A 19,664-nucleotide genomic window follows, 5' to 3' on the forward strand; every position below is an offset into this window, starting at 1 on the left:
GCAACCTGTGCTTTCTTTTTCGAGACTCGATACCCACTTTGGCCCAAAAAGTTCAACAGACTTACAGTGAGCTTTATGCAGTCATCTCTCGTCGTGGCTGCTATCAAGATGTCATCAACATACTGGAGAACCGCTCCTCCTGGTCCTTGTTTCCTTCAGTCCTCATGCTCCTTTGCCAGCTGGTTTCCGAATATGGTCGGGCTGTTTTTGAATCCTTGTGGTAAAACTGTCCAGGTGAGCAGGGTCTTCCTCCCTGTTTCTGGATTCTCCCACTCAAAAGCAAAGAGTTCTTGGCTATTCTTATGCACAGGAATGCAGAAAAAGGCATCCCTGAGATCTAAAACAGTGAACCATCCTAATTCATTTGTTAGTGTTGTCAAAAGTATCTAAGGATTCACTACCACTGGGTGTATGTCCTCTGTTATCTTGTTGATTTCTCTCAAATCCTGTACCAACCTGTAGCTTTTACCATCAGTTTTCTTTGCTGGCAAGATTGGTGTGTTGTACCTGGATTCACACTCCACTAACAACCCAAATTTGAGAAACTTTTCAATCACAGGTACTAATCCCTTGCGAGCTTCTAATTTCAGAGGATATTGTCTTTGCCTTACTGGCGTAGCCCCTGCTTTGAGTGTGATACTCACAGGTTCAGCTTTTTTGGATCTCCCAGGAGAATCATTGGCCCACACTATTTGAATGACAGCCTCTTCAACTTCTTTGGGAATTTTTCTATGGCATTCCTGTACAAGTATAGCAGCTGCTTCGATAATTTTAGATTCTGGGATTATAACTTTCATTCCCCCCTCCTTGGAAAACTTAATTTTTGCTTCCAATTTTTCCAATAAATCTCTGCCCAATAATGACACTGGGAAATTTGGCATATACAGGAACTGGTGAGTGACCCAGTGTTTTCCCAATTTAAATTTTAAAGGTTGGAAAAAAGGCCTTGTTTCACTTACCCCTGTAGCTCTGATCACACCCACAGTGTCTTGACTCAGTTTACCTTTTAAAGTATTTAACACAGAATATGTTATTAACTCAACAACCACCCATTTCTGGTATTGCTTCAGCTTTTCCATTTTTTCTGGGACACTGGGATCCCAGCCAGGGTTTGCTAGGGGATAGATGTCATTAACTGACCCTTGGAGACTCCTAGTTGCAATTTGAGTTTCTATAGCAGATATAGCAGCTTTGTTGACCATTTCTCTCTCTGTTTTATCAAATAATTCATCTAGCATAACATTTAGATCACCCCAATCTGGGTTTTAGGATTTTATGGCCGATTCTACACGCATAGCTACTCTCTCTGGATTGTCCTTGTACTTCCCAATTAAGTTTTTCCACTGCTGTAATTCTCCGAGGGAAAACGGTTTCTTTATATAAATGACTCCTTGATTTCTCACAGCCTGTCTCAGAGGTGCTTCTAATGCAAGTTCTTCCTCTCCCCCTTTATCTGCTTTGGACCTTGTGTGTTTAGCGATGGGACTGACTGCTTTCATAGCTTCTCAGGCTATCTTGCCCCTTCTTCTACCATCCTCCCCTGAGAACCATCTGTATCAGAATCATGCCATTCGCTTTTAATTGAAATTGCTTCACTGTTTTTAAAGATTCTTCCAGCTGAATGTTGATCAGGAACTGTCTCACTTTTTTCGGCAGTGGAGTGGTAGGGAGGCAGGGGCTGTAAGCAGGTTCTCCCGTCCCTAGCTCCGCAAGAGGCGCCTGGGTCAGGGCCATCCCGTCTGCCCTCAGCTTTAACATTGGCCGCGCCGCAGGGTGGAGAGAGCAAGCGACTCCTCTTGTCTCTGGCTCGGAAACTTGAAATGCCATGCCCTGGTAAAGGTACTCGGAATTGCCCGTGCCCATTTCTGCCTTCACTTCCGTGTTCGGGGTACTCGGGGAAAGGTGGCCAGCCAGCCTCTTCCCCTCCCCCTTCCCCATCTCTGCCTCTGGGGCGGTCAGGGGGCAGTGGCATGTCTGCCCCTTCTCCGCCTCTGGAAAAGTCAGGGGGCGGTGGCCATTCTACCCCTTCTCCGCCTCTGGGGCAGTCACGGGGTGGTGGCATACCCGCATCTCTCCCACCTCCGTGCCTGCCCTCCGTCCCTGACAAGGCTGGCTGGAGGGAGGCCCCGCGCCGCCCCTCTGGCTTGGAGCTGGCCGCTCACTCTCTCCCCCGCCCCTGCTCGGACAGCGGCGGAGGCGGCGGAGGCTGCGGTGGGGGCGGCAAAGCCACTGGCCCTCCACCACCCGCCCCCACCCCCCCTTGTGCAGGCTGCCCCATTCCTCTGTCCCCCACCTGTGCGGGCCGCCTCGGTGGTTGAACGGGGGAGGGAGGCCCCCCCACATCGCGCAAAGCTGGGGCCACCATATCTAGATCTATCAGTTTCTCTGTCCGTATTAGTATGCAAGCTAGCTTGCTGCTGCTTTTTCTTTCCCTTTCTCCTCTTCAAAGTCATTTCCATATTTCTTCTGTCTACTACATATGCTTCTTCCCTGTTCAGATACATAGTAAAAAGTTCTGCATATCTTAGTTCATCAAACCTAGGTAATGATCTCAATTCTACCATTAGGTCAGTAATTGTCGGGGTCCCTCCCCCGCCATGCAGCCCTGGGAAGAGGGGCCCTGCGGGCACAGACACACGGGGTTTCCCTGCCCCTGGTCAGCCTCGTTCCCCATTGGCTGGTTTGTGTTCCCCTGCGCGGGCAAAGGAGCTCAGGTCCTGACTGTAACAGTTCCTCGGCAGAGCCCGGCCATGCAGCTGGAGAAATAAACATCTCTCTGAAAAATTTATCAAGAATCCGTCCATATATATATTTCTTTTCCACGGGACTCCTGGTTTGATATAGGCGTTACAGTATCCCCACTGTAACATAATGGTGGTGAATTGAGGGCAGAACGATCCCCGATCCCTAAGCGACTGATTTGTGTGAGTAAACCCTGGAAACTTTGGATTCCTCTTCTTGGTTTTGTTTTGCTATTCCATATCTGGACTATGGAAGAATCGTGGGAAATGGGGCTCTCTGAGCCACAGAAAAAAAATGTATCTAGAAGTAAACGGAATCCTTGAACAACAAAACAAAAAAGTATTGGAACTGGGAGATCTTGAACACTTTTTTATCTGGCTTTTCAAAGGGTTCCCCTATATTTCTCGAGACTTACTATTTGATATCAAACCTCCTGGATATTATCAGGAGTGTTTCTGGAAAGAGATCGGCAATAAGCTAAGGGATGGACTAGCGATAGAAGCTCTCCGTGGATCCTTTATAATCAGTGACGCTCTTCAGGAGCATTTGTATGGTCCCATTACCCCTAAAGCAGAAGATCATACTTCTCCCGTGGCCGAGACCGCATGGCGGCCACCCCAGGAGCGTATGACTGCAGCCGTGCCGGCGGAGGTGCCTGTGCTGGATGCGCCCGGCCCCCTCGGGAGCGCACGCCTTATCGCGGACCCCATCCCTGTCTCGGGGTCCCTGGCCACGTGGCCGCGAGTGAGGGAGCGACGCCGCAGGCACCATGGGTGCCGTGGGCCACGAGCAGCCAGGAACCGGAGGTCAGCATGGAAGCCCGCTCTGTGCATACGGCTCAGAGAGCCCTATGCAGGGAGAAGCGGCGATTTCTACAGCGACACGAGAAGCCACGCAGTGCAGCGCCGAGCCGAAACGGGGCCGCTCTCAAAGCAGCGTGGAGTTTGCGGAGCGGAACCACTCACATGCCACGGAGCCAGCAGCGATGGCAGCGCGGGGCCGCGCAGAGCCCAGACACGCGCCGGAGCAGCGCCACTCAGAGAGCGCAGAGCAGCCGCAACGTGGGGGCCTGACCGAGACGTCGGAGTCAGCGAGGCGGCGGCCATGCAGGACCGGCACCCACGACAAACATTCAAGCATGTGATAGGAGACGTTCTAGCAACGAAAATCACAGGAACTGTGAAATGGTACAATGTAAAAAACAACTATGGATTTATAACACGAGATGATACAGGGGAAGATTTATTCATCCATAGAACTGCCATTAAAAGGAATAACCCTAAAAATTACCTGCAAAGTGTAGGAGATGGGGAAGTTGTTCAATTTGATATAGTGCAAGGAAAGAAGGGTTTACAAGCAGCGAATGTTACTGAGCCTGGAGGTATTCCCGTCAAAGGCAGCCGTTATGCACAAAATTATAAACAATATCCATTCCAGCAATTTCCCTACCCACAGCCTAATTTCCCCTTTTACCCTATACCCAATATGAACCCTTTCCTAAGTTTACCCCATCCCCAGTTTATTCCTAATCCATTTTTCACCCCATGGCTTCCTTATACAATTCCATTTCCCTACAATTCCTCTCCGATGCCGATGGGGGGATGAAAAGGGGGAGGGAAGAGATTGAACCCTCTCCTGCCTCAGTTCCCCACAGGCATGTCCAGAGAGTTCTGTCTCCCTTCTGTCAGCCCTAAGATGTTCCACAGAATCTGTTTGGACATTTAAAGACTCAGGAGGGTGGCTTGTTTTGTTTTGAAACTGTTCTTGTTATGTTTATCCAGTTGTCTTCATTCTCCTTTTATTAAAATAAAACGGGTGAAATGTCGGGGTCCCTCCCCCGCCATGCAGCCCTGGGAAGAGGGGCCCTGCGGGCACAGACACAAGGGGTTTCCCTGCCCCTGGTCAGCCTCGTTCCCCATTGGCTGGTTTGTGTTCCCCTGCGCGGGCAAAGGAGCTCGGGTCCTGACTGTAACAGTTCCTCGGCAGAGCCCGGCCATGCGGCTGGAGAAATAAACATCTCTCTGAAACATCTATCAAGAATCCGTCCATATATATATTTCTTTTCCACGGGACTCCTGGTTTGATATAGGCGTTACAGTATCCCCACTGTAACAAGTAATGATGTTACTTTCCAAACTCTCATAGCGAGGCCAATTTCCTTGACTTAATTTTAAAGTCAACCAAACCCGTGTGAACAGTCTGATCAATTCTCGGGTGTCCAAAGTAGTTTTTTGCTCTGGCAGCCATTTCCAGTGTTTTATTTTCAACACTAATGGGCTATTAGGAGTGATTTTTTCATTTTAATCTGAAAAAACACCACCCATGTTTGCTCACAGACAAAAAAACTCTGCCAGAGGGAAGCTTTTAACTCCGGAATTCAGCCTGCAATCTGGCCTCGGAATTCCGACATCCCGGGCAGTTTATCTAGCTTACTACACAAACACTTCAAAACAGCACTTTAAAATACTAAAAAGCAACTAGTTTTAGCAAACAGTAAAGGCACACGCAAAAACCTGGTCTCAACAGGATTTGATCCCACAGCCTCCCGACATCCCAACCAACTAACCAACCAAGTAACCCACCCTCTGAGCTACTCCTGCGGCTGCGAGGAGTGCAGCCTCTGGGCTCTTGTGGACTCCACAGAGGGCGTCCCCTCCTTTCCACAGTTTGCAGGGAAAAGTTTAAACTTTCCCCTTTCGCGGGCTTCTCTGCCCCCAACCTTTCCAACCCTCTCGGAGATCTCTTTTCCTAGTGTTAGCACAATATTGGTAATATCGGTCCTCTTTTACATCACCTCCCTTTCTGTGCTTCTGCTTTTCCGTGCTGGGTCCTAAAGTCCTGGTCACAGTCCTGGATCGTCACTCCGGCCCCTCTGTAATTTGCCGGCAAAGAGAGGAGCAAAGCAAGATGTGTTCCAACCCAAGACTGCGAGTTTCAAGGTCTTTAGGGTCTCTTCATGGTCGCCAGCAACTGATGCCTTTTCCTGGTCTTAGAATCAAGAGTTACATGGTTAGAAGGGGAAAAGGGATTTTACCTTGGTATTTATTTTAAGGATCCTTAGGTGCACAGGTCCAGGTCAAATGCACTGAAATGCACACCCCAATGCACCCCCCAAAAGATCGGGTATAACATTATAGGTTTTACTAATTAGCATATCTATCAAAAATTCTCTAATGAGATGCTGGAGTGAGCCCCCCTCCCCAAGGAACCTTCCCCTGGATGGTTCTATCTTAGTTTACAGAATGTGTTCTGGAGAGGACCTTGGGGTCTGGGGCACACTGATCCTTAACTACGAAGCTTTTAAAATGTTTAGTGTCTCAGCTTGACAAACAAGTCCAAGAATGTAGGCAAAAAGCACTGAGAATACAGAAGTTGTAAAAAAGGTATAACAGGGGTATAAAAGAAAAGGCAAAAAATCTTCATGGCATCAACATCAATTTTTCTGTGTTAAAGAAAACGCCTGGAAGGGCATGGGGGATATCTCCTAATATGCCTCCTGATTTCTACAAGTGTGTTGCTAATATACACTCACTACATGCATATTATAATTTGCCCATTGCCATAAAACCCCTTCCCATGTTCTCCAAGTTCCCAAACTCAGTCCTTGTTTTGGCTGTAGCTGCATTCCTGAGCCAGATGTCTTCTCTTTATCTTCTAATGTACTTGCTTGGAAAGCAATTTCTGCATGCCTTGCTTCTCTGCTAAAGGTCTGCAGACACATTGTCTTCTCTGCTAAAAGTTCACAGTCAGAGTAGAAATTGAATTAACCTTTGTGGAATACTCACAGCTTTTTACCGGCTAGCGCTCGTAGTTCAATGCCTTAGAAAGCCTCGAGCAGCCTAGAGAGGTAGCACAGGCAATCTAGCATTTCAGTAGCTCTGAAAGCGGCAAATGGTAGCTGCAAAGCTAATACCACCAGTAGAAGCAAAGAGGGGGAAATAGCTCTTGGCTTAAGCTATAGTCCTGCTTTCAATAAGAGACAGAGACACACAGACGTTGTTCACAGAAGGGGTGCAGAGCCAAAGAGGGCAGGCCCCCTCTCGTGTCCTTTTATTAGGAAAAGGGGAAAGGGGAGAACTGGGGGCGGACCTGGGGTGACTGGCCAATCAGACACTGCTAAAGATTTTGAGTTACATTTGGTTTTGCCCGTGCTTGGAACAAAGGAGTTCAGAGCACATGGCAGAGGCAAGTCCTGGCTTGTCTTGGAGAGGGGGAAGGGAAGCTCGGAGCAGGCAGCAACAAACCTTTTTGGTATCAATTCCCCCCTTTGAAACTTCTCAAATTCCTTAAGGCCATTTGATAAGTTTCAACTCAATGTCTATCTATAGTCGCATACATTCCCGCAAGGTTACGATTGATCATTTTGTGAACACAGCCAATAGCAAGACTGATAATTACTATAATTACAACTATAATTATGATGGTTTCCAGTATTTCAGCCAGCCATCCTCTCAGGGATCATCCCCCTATTCCTTGAAGAATTTTATTGAACCAATTAAGTTTCAGAGGCCTTTTGGATAGCATGGCTATCCTCAGCAACCTACCAAATTTTGTTGGTTTTGGAGATCTTCTGTTACATTTGGGCTGTGTACACAATGATGTTCTCTATCCAATTTTAAATATCCACAAACCCTTTTTTCTTTAACCAGCCTATTTTTTAATGTCAATTTAGTATTTGCCTGTATTTGACTATTTATAATTTGAAATCCCCTTTCTGTGGCTTTGGATAGTTTCCTTACTTGCCACGTTAGATTTTCTAACAAAATTCTGTTTTCTGGAGCCATGGGTCTTGGTAAGAGAAAGCTCTGTAAAGGCTATTCAAACTGCGTTGAAGCTGAAGGCCCTGTCCATTCATCCTCGGTGTCTCGTTTTACCTTACTCCAATATTGGACTTTTATGGGGCTTTGTAGTGAGTTGAACCTGAGTTGATGGACAGTCTTTTAGACTAATGACGCTTCTCGCAATTTACATATGTCACCCCAAGACGGGCTTCTTCTCCAAGTTGGGCATAAGGTTAATAACCCTAAGGTTACTTGCCAGGTGGTTGGTTGAAGCAGGAGTCAGGTGGTCCAAAATCCATCTGAAGTAGCCCAGACAGTGTAACCTGGGGAAGGAACTTACAGAGATTTAACACAATTCAAAGGTTGGTTACTGCAATTTAGAACTAATTTGGCCATCCACCTTACGGTGCTAGACCGACTTTCATTGTTTTGTTTTTCTCCACACCTCCATTGGCTCTTATTTACATTATACATATGTGTTATTCCCAAATCCAGACACCGCTTTACCTTCCCCAAGTATTTCCATCATCCTTCTGAGGGCTTTGTCCAGGTATGAGGCTTGCTTCAGAGAGTTTGACACTCTGGCAAGTCTGAAACATTTTGGGTGTGATTTTTAGTAACATAAATCCAATAACCTGGCTGCCTGGCCTTCTGAGGCTGCTAAGGTGAAATCCAGAAAAACGTTGGTCAAGACTATGGGACCCTGTTGGACACTCCTTACCTCCTTTTTCCCCAAAAATAGTTCTATTATCTCCTGGCCTCCAAGCTATTGGATTCTCAAGAATACTATTTCCTTCTCATCCAAATAGTAGGTGATATTTGCCTTTGCTATCCCATTAGTCAAATTATCATCTTGAATTACGATTGACAGAGCTGTACGGATAATTCCTCAAGGAATAGGTTCTCCTGCTGAACTGGGAATAGGGAGGCAGGCTGTAATGCTGGACAGATTACACATTTTACCAAACCCTTGGATTAAAGCTAATACTAAATTTTCTTCAACCCCTCCCACTAAAGACAAAAATATTTCCATAAACATTAGTCTATACATTTCACTACTCATTTACAGATGTCTTCGAGATTTTCAGCTGTAGGGGTCTGGTGTTTTCCACTGTTCACTCTTAATTTGGGTGCAGTGAATCCAGGAATTAAGTCCTTTTACCTTTACTACCATTCTTGTAGTCAACAGAACTAGATAAGGTCCTTTCCACTGCTCCTGAAGTGGTTCAGATTTCAAGGTCTTGATATATACGTGATCCCCAGGCTGAAATGAATGGAGTGTTGTTATGAATGAGTGTTTGAGATCACTTAAAAAATCACCAGCAAGGGTATCAGCAAAAACCAGATTTAATATTAAATGACAGTATGACAAAGTTCGTTGGCAAGATTCACTCTACTGCTTACAGGACAGTTAAGGCACACCAAGGAAAACCAAGCAATAACAAAACCAAACAAAATCCAGGAAATCAAAACAGAAATGAACCGAGAACTACCTAGGGTATACGTGTGGGGGTGTTTAGGTGTGTGTGACAAAAGGATAGTGAGGGCAAGGATAAAAGGAATTTGGCCTAAAAGCTCAACAGCACTCACACTTAACAGTACTTTAACTTAACTTATACCTTAAACCTAACAATTTAACAAAAGAACAACATTTGACTTATACCTGACTTAACTTATAACTTAACAGTTTAACAGAGGAATAACACTTAACAGCATTTAACCTAACTTATAACTTCAAAGTTAAACTTAGCAGCTTATCAAAAGAACAACGCTTAGCAGCATTTAAGTTAGTTTATAACTTATGACAACCTTATGTTCTGGTTTGGCCAAATTTAGAAATATATCCTCTGAGAGAAGGCACAACCACCCCTCCCCCACCAGGTTCGGGAAAAATAATTTTTCCTCGAAGGAAAGTGAAAGAGATAAAAACTATTTATTTAACAAACACACGGGAAAAGGAAAATAATGCTAAATAATAAAATCTGTCGCTGTGGAGAAAAAACCTGGGAAAAGTGTTAGAGTCCTCCCTTTGGTCTCCTCAGAGCTGGGGCTTGGGCCAGGGCCAGGCCCTCTGTTCTTGGTGGAAAGTCCTCCCAATGTGCTCTGATGTTGAAGCAGTCCAGTAGAAAAGGGAGAAAATCCAAAATTCCAGGGAAGGAAAAAAAGTTCAACTCTCAGTCTCTCTCCGGAGAAAAAGAAACTGAACAACTGGCCAAAAGCTGACTGGAAAGCAGCAAGCCAGGTGCTTTCTTGCTCCCCTGCCGCAGCTGGAAAAAAAGTTGCTATCTCTGTGTGACCTTGAACAAGCTGCAAACTGCTTTGAGAAAGTTTTGCTCAGTTTTTCCTTCCCCCTCTCAGGCTCAGTTTAGAGGCATAGAAAGGCACAAGAATTAATTTCTGGGTGTAGGGCAGCGATATGGGATACATATCATAAAGTCACCCCAAGACACCTTACTTACAGGCCTGACTTACTTTGATATCTAAGGCACTTAAACATCTAACAAAGCAGCATTTCTCCCAGATTTGCTATAGCATATGCGCACGTGTATGCACCCAGACATAAAAAGTCAGTGCAGGTTACCAATGAATGATTCCCCTCAAGGGTAAGTGAAATACTCACTTCAGATGCCTTTGCATCTCCCCAAGGGGCAGGCCTCAAGTGGGGATATCAGCCCAGGACTCTAAGTATAGCAAACTTGAGAGTTTGCTGGCTCTGAGAGGTGTCCCACTCAGAAGCAGGTTGCTGGTCCCAGCCTGCTGCGGTCCAGAAGAGCTCAAAGGGTCTCATTTTGGACCGCTGTTTATAGGGTCACAAGAATTAGTCAGAACAATGTTTCATCCTGGCTACAGTTTGGGTTGACACTTTCTTTGAAAGTGTGAGACCAGGAATGTTCTGCCATTCAGAGAAGAAAAATAGTTTCCAAGGCTGTTCATAAAGAAAACAGGAGCTCCTTAGACAACAGCGGTTCCTGGGAGCAAGAGAGTGTTTCTGATAAGCTCAAGAAGAGCTGAGCTTAGGTGGTGTTTGTCATGGCCGAGGCCTAACGAGCATTTCTCAGGTCACCGTGTGGCCTGGAAGAAAAGGAGGGGGGAGATGCACCACCACAAGTGTCTAGGGTAAGAGGTTCTGAGAGAATGATAAACCTTTTTAGTTCATTCAAAGATTTTCTCAATGAAATTAAATACTGTTCCATTTCCTGTTTCCCGATTTGTTCCTCAGATCCAGGGAAAGTTGTAACAGAATACAGTCTCCCAAACATCTACTCATATGGGCTCACTTTCAGGTTAGCTTGGGGTTGCACCCTAATTCATAATAAAGCTAATGGTAACACCTGCGGCCATTTCAAGGAAGTTTCCTGTCACATTTTGCTAATTTGTCTCTTTAAAGTTTGATTTGTTTGCTCAACCCTTCCGCTAGATTGCAGTCTCCATGGAGTATGTAAATCCGAACTTACACCCAACTGTTTACTACATTGCTATAATACTTCAGATATAAAATGGGGTCCCGTATCAGATGACACCCCTAAAGGCACCCCAAACCTGGGTAGGATCACTTTGAGAAGAACCTTAGTGACTTCCCTAGCCTTGTTGGTGCAGCAAGGGAAATCTTCTGGCTGCCCAGAAAAGGTATCTACTAACACTAGGAGATACCTTTATCTTTGTGGATATGGTAACTCAGAAAAATCAATTTGCCAGTAATCTCAGGGAGTGTTTCCTTTTTTAATGATCCCTGGAGGAGGTCTTTTTAAATTCAAAGGATTATTTTTAAAACATATTGGGTATTTTTCTGTCACAGACTTGGCAATTTTTGTCATACGGACACTATCTGAGTCCGTAGACTTGTCACCATAGCATTGATCCCCCAGTGGGTTTGCTGGTGTTTCTCCTTTACAATTTCTAACATTAGCTGTGGTGGGACTATGACCAGGTTAATAGGAGTTACTAGCCATCCACCCTCTTTATTCTGGGCTTTTAGATAAGTAGCTAATTTTAAATCTGCTAGACTATATCCATGGCTAATTTCTGGAAGTGAAATAGTTTTAATGCCAGGATGCCTTGTTACGCAACCTCTCGTGCAGCTTTATCTCCAAGTCTATTTCCTTTATGAATTTGGGAATCCCCACGTTGGTGTGCTTTGCAGTGTAGTAAGGCCACTTCTTTGGGCAGTTGGATAGCATCGAGGAGGGACAGTATTTCTTGTTTATATTTAATCCAAGATCCCTGTGCTGTTAATAGATCTCTTTCTTTCCATATAGTTCCATGGGCATGAACAATGCTAAAAGCATATTTTGAGTCAGTTCATATGTTTACTCTTTTTCCTGCTGCCAAATCCAGAGCTCTTCAGAGCGCTATGAGTTCTGCCCTTTGTGCTGAGGTGTCCACAGGCAGCAGTGCAGCTTCTATTACCTCGGTTGACGTGACTACAGCGTAGCCAGCTTTTCATCTTCCATCTTGCATAAAGCTACTTCCGTCTGTAAAAAACTTTCTTTGGATCTTCAGTGGGTACATCTTGTAGGTCTGGTCGGCTTGCATAAACTTGCTCAATTGCCTGTAAGCAATCGTGGGTTAGCTGCTCTTCCCCTTGCATTGAGGTGTTCAGGAATTGGTCTGGATTTACTGCTGTGCTTACTTTCAACTCCACATCTTGCTCCATTAGAACAGTCTGATATTTCAGCATATGGCTTGGGGAAAGCCAATGCCCCCCTTTTTAGCCTAATAGAGGGGTTACAGCGTGTGGAGTGTACACTACTATCTTTTGTCCCAAACTCAATTTCCTGGCCTCTTGGATGAGGACAACAGTTCCTACTACAGCTCGCAGGCATCTGGGCCGTCTCTGGCTGACATTGTCAAGTTGTTTTGGAAAGTACCCCACAGGCCTCTTGAAATCTCCTACCTTCTGAGCCAGAATTCCAAGGGCTGTCGTTCATGCACAAAAAGCTCAAAGAGTTTTGTTAGGTCCGGAAGTCCTAAGGCAGGTGCAGACATCAGGGCATCTTTAAGTTACGGAACACATGTTCACTCTCAGGAGTCCAAATTAAAGGTCCTCCCGGGGCCTCCTTTAAAAGCTCATACAGTGGTTTAGCTAAAAATCCATAATTCGAGACCCACAATCTACACCACTCAGCCATGCCCAAGAATGCTCTTAAATCTCGGGCAGTAGCAGGTTGGGTACCTGGCAGATGGCCTCTTTTCTGTCCATTCCCAATTTCCACTGTCCTGGAATTATTTCAAACCCTAGGTAGGTAACTTTCTGCCTCCTGATTTGAGCTTTTTCCCAAGGTGTCTTAGGTTACAATGTAAGATGTAACCAAAAGTATGTATTCCCTCACCATCTTCATAAGCTGTTAAAACCAGGTGGGGCAGTGTTCTCTATCTCTTCCATGACACATCTCTAATAACTCCCTCCCAGGGATATCTTCTGTTAATGGGCCATCAAGTCTCACTGCGTGACTCATAAAATTACATCAGCCCGGTGTGAGATGCTCTGCCCAGGGGGAGCAACCAAGCATTCCTACCTGGATATAATCAGAGGTTTGGAACACCACAGCCAGCCTTGCCTACTGAATTCACAGAGGACAAGAGCTACATAACTGCCACTGGACCTTCAGAGGAAGACCAGACCCTTCTACAGGATCACCACTTCAACAGAACCACATCTATCACCTCAACAGGATTGCAGCCACCATTTAATCGGACTGCTACCACCACCCTGCCCGGCAGGGTGTCAGGTTGTATCCTGACCATCAGTTTAAGCCAGTTTCTATATTATTGCCTTTATCTTAATTTTCCTATTAAACTGTAATTCTGACTTGGGATCTCCCACTGGTTTGCTTTCAAGCTAGTGCACAAGATACTTTTTAGACTCTTTGGCCTGGGAAATTTAGAAGACTGATAGTCAATTACATGCACTTTTCATTAGTTTCAGTTGCTAGTAAGATGTCATCAGACTGCAGGACCAACTCTTCAGGGTTCTCTTTCTTCCAGGTCTCTAATTCTTTTGCCAATTCATTCCTAAAAATCATTGGACTGTTTTTAAATCCTTGTGGTAACACAGTCCAGGCAAGCTGAGTCTTCTGACCAGTTTGGGGATTTTCCTATTCAAAGGCAAAAGTTCTCTGACTTTGTTTATCGAGAGGTATGCAAAAGAAGGCATCTTTCAAATCTATTACTGTAATCCATTGGTAATATTCTGTAAGGGATGTTAACAGGGTATAGTGATTGGCTACAACAGGGTGGGTATCCTGAACTATTTGATTGATCACTTGTAGGTCTTGTACGAACCTGTACCTGTCTGTTCCAGGCTTTTTAACTGGCAAAATAGGAGTGTTATATTCTGATTCACATTCTATCAATAATCCAAATTCCCTGAAATTTTCTATTAGGCTCTTGATTCCCCTTCTAGGTTCTAATTCTAAAGGATATTTATTACAGTGCCCCCACAGTGGCAGGGAGGAGGAAGAGAGATCCAACAGGCAGGAATTGTGCAGCAAGATTCCTTTATTTAATTATTTTACAACTCTTTTATAGACTTTTTTCTCCATAGTCTAATTGGTCAAAGGATCAGCCACCCCTTGGGGTGATTGGCTAAAATCCTAAAACATCCATTGTCAAAATATTTTTCTACTGTACTATAAACAAGGCTTTGCAAGGTCGCAGGTGTTCATTGTTTATAGAACTCTACAAATATCTTCCGTGAGAGAGAGAAGTATCTCACGGAACTGGAAAGAAGCAAGAAAAATTCTTGCTAGCAGCAATATTTGTATCCACAGATATTGTTTCTGACTTACCAGTTTTGGTCCAGGTTTTAGGGTAATGCTTACAGGCTGAGCTCATTGGGAACATCCTGGAGCTTTTCTGGTCCAAACCAAGGGTGTTACTGCATTTTCTATGGCTTCCAGTATTCCTCCAGAATTCTCTGGTTTCTGTGTACCCTGTAAACATAAAAGTTCTGGCCTCTATGACCTTAGTCTCTGTCTTGGTTTAGAGACGAATTTAGGAGAAAACACTCTGGAATTAGTGTTTCCTCTAAAGAAAAGGGCTTTAGCAATCCCTTTCTGCCAATGACAAAATGAATACCAGTGGGTGAAAGTGAAAAACCCCCAACTATTTATTGACAAAGTGCCCGCACGGCATGGGAAAAAACCAAAAGAATAAATGCTAGATATTGAACTGTCAGAATCTCAACCCCCCCCCCCCCCCCCCCCCACACACACACACACCTACAGCAGAACAAAACAAGCAAAAAAACCCCACCAAAACCAAAATGCCAGGGGAACAAACAAACAGACTGGCCATGTGGCAAGGGGGAACAAAATGGTACCAGCTTCTTGTCTCAGAGAAGGAAAAAAAATTCACGCAGCAGCTAGGGCAAAACAGATGGGAACCTGTTGAACCTTTGGTGTTGGTCTCTTCCTCACAGCAGATGAAGCTGGTGGATTTAGGTGTCCTTTCTCTTGTTGGCTCCCACAGGTCCCGGCTGACCGTCTCCTGTCTGATCTCGGACCAAAACCAAGCTGAACAGATCAAGAAAAAACAAAAGCCAATGAAGGATTTCTGCTGCAGTCTCTTCAAGGCCAGGGAAAGGGGAAAAAGAAACTTCTTGCTTAAGCTAATGTTGGGGTTTTAGGAGTTCTTTTGTTTTTCTTCTCTTAAAGAATTTTCCCTATACATGTTGCTAGGAGACAATAATTACTGGATACTTAAGAGAGACAAAAAGACCTGGCCACACAGGGAGGGGTCTAGCTGGCTACCCTCTTTTACCTGGGGTTTTCTCATGTGGGGCAGAGATGCTGCGAGATCTGGACTGGGAAAAGGAGGTTGGGTGGAGCCCCTAGCTCTCTTGTTCTCCCGGCGTTAAGAGGGGACAGAGGCTGCTGTCGTTGTGGAGAGAATTCGTGGAGAGAATTCGTCACCGCTACAGCTTTCTGCCTTCTGCTGCCTTCCTTCTACCATAAGTGGAGCTTGCTCGCTGAAGTGGCTGTTGCACTGGGACCCTATTTAACACCCTACCTCACTAAAAGAGGGACCTTTTCACCATCTGCTTGGGTGCCTCAGGGGTCCCCGGGATCCCAAGCCCACCTTTCCCTGCCCCGCTGGCAGCCAGGCCACGGCTCTCTTGCCCCTGCCGTTCCTTTGCCACTTCTCTGAGCCTTTGCTACACTGTAGCTCCGCACCCCCTGCCTGCCGAGATGTCCCAGGGTTTCCGCTGCAGCTCTGGAGTTTGATACATCTTGTCTACCACCCAGGATTTTGTGCTTCTCCCTGGTGTTCCAGCCTGCTGTTCCCGAGGGTCCTGCTAGGGCACCGGGATCAGCTGCCCCAGGGGGTTTGTAAGGCAAGCTTTTCAGCCGCATTATAGTGTGCTCCCTGAGCTTGCTCTGGAGCGCCCCCTGCAGCCGCGGGGGAATCATCGCACTTGCCCTGCTCACAAGAGCCCCCAGCACCCCTGCCGGCTGTGACCGGAACTGCACCAAAGGGGAAAGGGCCTGACAGCCGAGGAGGCTGTCACTGGGTTCCTGGTTCTTTTTGTTGTTACTGCCATAGTTATTGTTGTTTGTTTGCCTTGTTATATATATATTAGTAAAGAACTGTTATTCCTCATATCTTTACCTGAAAGCCGCTTAATTTCAAAATTATAATAATTCGGAGGGAAGGGGGTTACATTTTCCATTCCAAGGGAGGCTCCTGCCTTCCTTAGCAGACACCTGTCTTTCAAACCAAGACAGCTAACAAAGCAACCAAGCTAGCTAAGCAACAAAGTAACGCCCCTCTGCACCGCACCAAGCACGTCCGGGAGTGAGGCTTTAAACAAAGCCTGAGCAAGAACCCCCAAGGCTCTTGCCCCTCCCCCAGACTCACCTTAAAGTTACAGTAACCATTTCTGGGCATAAAGCAGACGATCAGGAATAGACTATCATCATAAAATCACCCCAAGACATTCCACCCCTTATTCCATATTGTCGGCTTAATGCCCAAATTAATACATTTCAACTCTAAACACACACATCTCTACATATATACATATAACTATATACAAATAGTGGCAGTGACATTCAGCAACCAGTGGTACATAGGCATTCTAACATTACAAGGGTTTCTCATCCAAAATCAAATCCCCCTGAGGTTTAGCGGGGGGGGGGGGGGGGGGGGGTGGGTCCCAGGTGCAGGGGAGCCAGCCAGAGACACAACACGGACACCGATGCGATTTGAGCATTGTGCTTCAGTTTTATTGTTTACTTACACCAAGTTATACTTTGCAAAGTTCGTGCCCCATTCCCATGAGAAAGCCTCTAAGCAGTGGTGGAGCTGACTAGTCTATACCTTTTCCCAAGGCTGTTCAAGGCTGCGGGCTAGCAGGTGCCTTGCAAGCCTATCTTCAGCTTGAGGCCCCGTCAGGGGTACTTCTGCAACAGCCCTGGGATGCCCAAGCTCTCCTGGGGTATCCTATGCCCCCGTTCCACAAGGAATTCCTCTACATATCTCCCGTTTTCTTTTTGGGCAACCCAGGTCTGGTCGATGATTTTTCACAGCCCCGCTTTAAGGCAAAAAAAATGCACCCAAGTATTATTAAGCCTAATATAACTGCAAATAGCAATCGGCAGCCTTCTACTACCAAGGTACGCAGCCATCCAGTGATACCCAGACCCTTAAGCCAATCTCCAATAGGGTCGTCTGTCTCCCAAAGGTTGTGTAGGCCCCTCTGGAGGTCAGAGAGGTGCTTGTGAATGGGGACAGAGTGGTCAGAAAGATTCATACAGCACATACCCTGGAACTCTTCACAGCCATGGCCGTGAGCTAGTAGTAGAAAATCAATGGCAGGCAGCCCGATTTTGTAATACTGCATGTCTAACACTAGCAACATCTGCGCTTAGCTCATCAAGCATCTGCGAAGTTATGTTTAGCTCATCCCTTGCCCAGAAAGCAAGTTTATGCAAAATAGCGTGAGCCCTGGCTGCTGAAGCACCAGGTACAAACATAGATGCTAGCCAAATTATACTCCAAAAGACAGGCTCTTCATTTCTTTTACATTGGAGCTCATGGATTGAATGCCGCACCCTGGTTTTAGTGAGGTGGGTGATATTTGAGTTGATGCAGGCCTGGATGGAACAGGGTGAGTTTCCCTAAGTAGCACGGTCCCCCATGTGGGCTGGCTGGAACCCCATTCCACGCGCTCAGGGGCCACCACATGCCGCAGGACAGGAACCTGTGTGCTACTCTCTCACCCTAACATTGCAACACTCTGTACTGCCTTTACTAGATCTAAATGGGCGGACAGCCGATCAAAGATGTCCGCCAATGCCCCTGTCTCAAGACAGTCAAAACAATTCTCCACTCTATCTCTGTGTCTGGTGCTATGCACGAGAATCTACACAATTCCCCTTCTTGGTTCTGCCTTTGGAGAGGGTTCCCCGACACCCACCACAAGTCACTAGCAACTGCCCAAGGCAGCTGTTACCTTCGCCACAGAGTCTTGCTATTTCTCCTGCTACGGACAGTGGTGGATCTGGCAAGTTCTCAGCCCCTTCACTCAGCTGCGTCTGCAGCCTCTCCCAAGGCTTCTCGGGATGAGGGTCCCGGAATTCCAGCTGTCAAAGTAGTGGTGTCACTTTCCTCAGGAGCCGATGCTGACTGCGCCTTCTCGCTTCGGGGTCCTGTATGTGTCGCACGGCACCACCTGCTGGGCACCCACAATGGTCCTTCAGGGGAGGAAACACACATATATCCTCGGCCATTAAATAGCACTGGGCTGGGACCCTCCCACAAATCCATTTGAGGGTTACAGTACAAAACACTTATTCCTGGAAGGGTCTGCTCAATTCCCCTATGAACTGTCTGATGATGGATTGCCACTGGAGGCTCCTCCCTATCCCCAGCCAGAGAGAGGAAGTTCAATGTAAACAGCACCTTGCTTAACCACTTACTTGGTTCCGTCTCTCCCTCTCTCCCCCTTTCTGTCGGTCTAGATATTCTTTTAGTGTACGATGGGCTCTCTCTACCACTGCCTGACTGGTGGGCGAGTGTGGGATCCCCATGATATGTTCTACCCCCCACTGGTGCATAAATCTGGCTAGCCGACCCCTGGTGCATGCTGGCCCATTGTCCGTTTCGATCTTTTTTGGTATCCCCATTACTGCAAAGCAAGAGAGCAGATGCCGCTCCACATGCAATGCCTTCTCTCCTGTCTGAGAGGTAGCCCACAGGAAGTGTGAAAAGGTGTCAATTGTTACATGGACATAGTGCTGTCGGCCGAACTCAGGGACGTGAGTGACGTCCATTTGCCAGAGCTCAAGGGCTTTCAAACCCTTGGGGTTAAGTCCCACACCCAACCCAGGGTCGTGATGGCTACAGCGGGGACAAGCCCGCTCTATGCCTTTCGCTTCTATCAGCGGAATCTTAAACTGTCTCTGCAGAGATTTTGCGTTTTGATGGAATAAATAATGGCTACATCTGGCTTGCTCAAAAGTGTTCACAGGTGGGAGATGCACTATGGGGGCACAGGTCACCGCCTCGTCTGCACGGGCATTGCCCTATCCCAGCACGATGTTCCACTGGTGACTTCGAATGTGCAGGATACAGTAGGGGTGTGTCCGCTGTTGCAGGGTATGCCGCAATGTAATGAGCAGTCTACCCAGATGTTCGTAGTTAGTATGCCGGATTTCTACATCACGGATCTGTTTGGCTACTCCAACGACATATAGGGAATTGCTGACTGCATTCACTGGTTCCTTCGACCACTGTTGTAAGGCCCATATCACAGCGCGCAGTTAGAGTGTTTGCAAGATGTCGGCCGGTTCTCCCTCTATGATATGACTCTTCCAGTGGTCATTCTCTTTCCACCCACAGGTGGCCCGCTTCGTCTTCCTCCCCGTATCCGTGAACACTGTGCACCCTAGTACCGGCTGTTCTACATTTAGTTGGCGGTCCAGCCACTCATAGCGCCCCAGCAACTGCGCCAGCCTTCCCTGTGGGCGCTTGTTATGGACCACGCCAGTGAATCCGAGCAGAGCTTCTTGCAGTGCCTCCGCATGATGGACTCCAAGTCCCCTGTCCAGACCGGTATACTGATGTCCTCTGCCTCTCTGCCGTCCAACTCCACCACTCGATCACGACTCTTTCGGATTAAAAACGCCACCATCTCCA

Source organism: Aphelocoma coerulescens (genome assembly GCF_041296385.1).
Source record: "Aphelocoma coerulescens isolate FSJ_1873_10779 chromosome W unlocalized genomic scaffold, UR_Acoe_1.0 ChrW_unloc_scaf_1, whole genome shotgun sequence".
Lineage (NCBI taxonomy): Eukaryota > Metazoa > Chordata > Aves > Passeriformes > Corvidae > Aphelocoma > Aphelocoma coerulescens.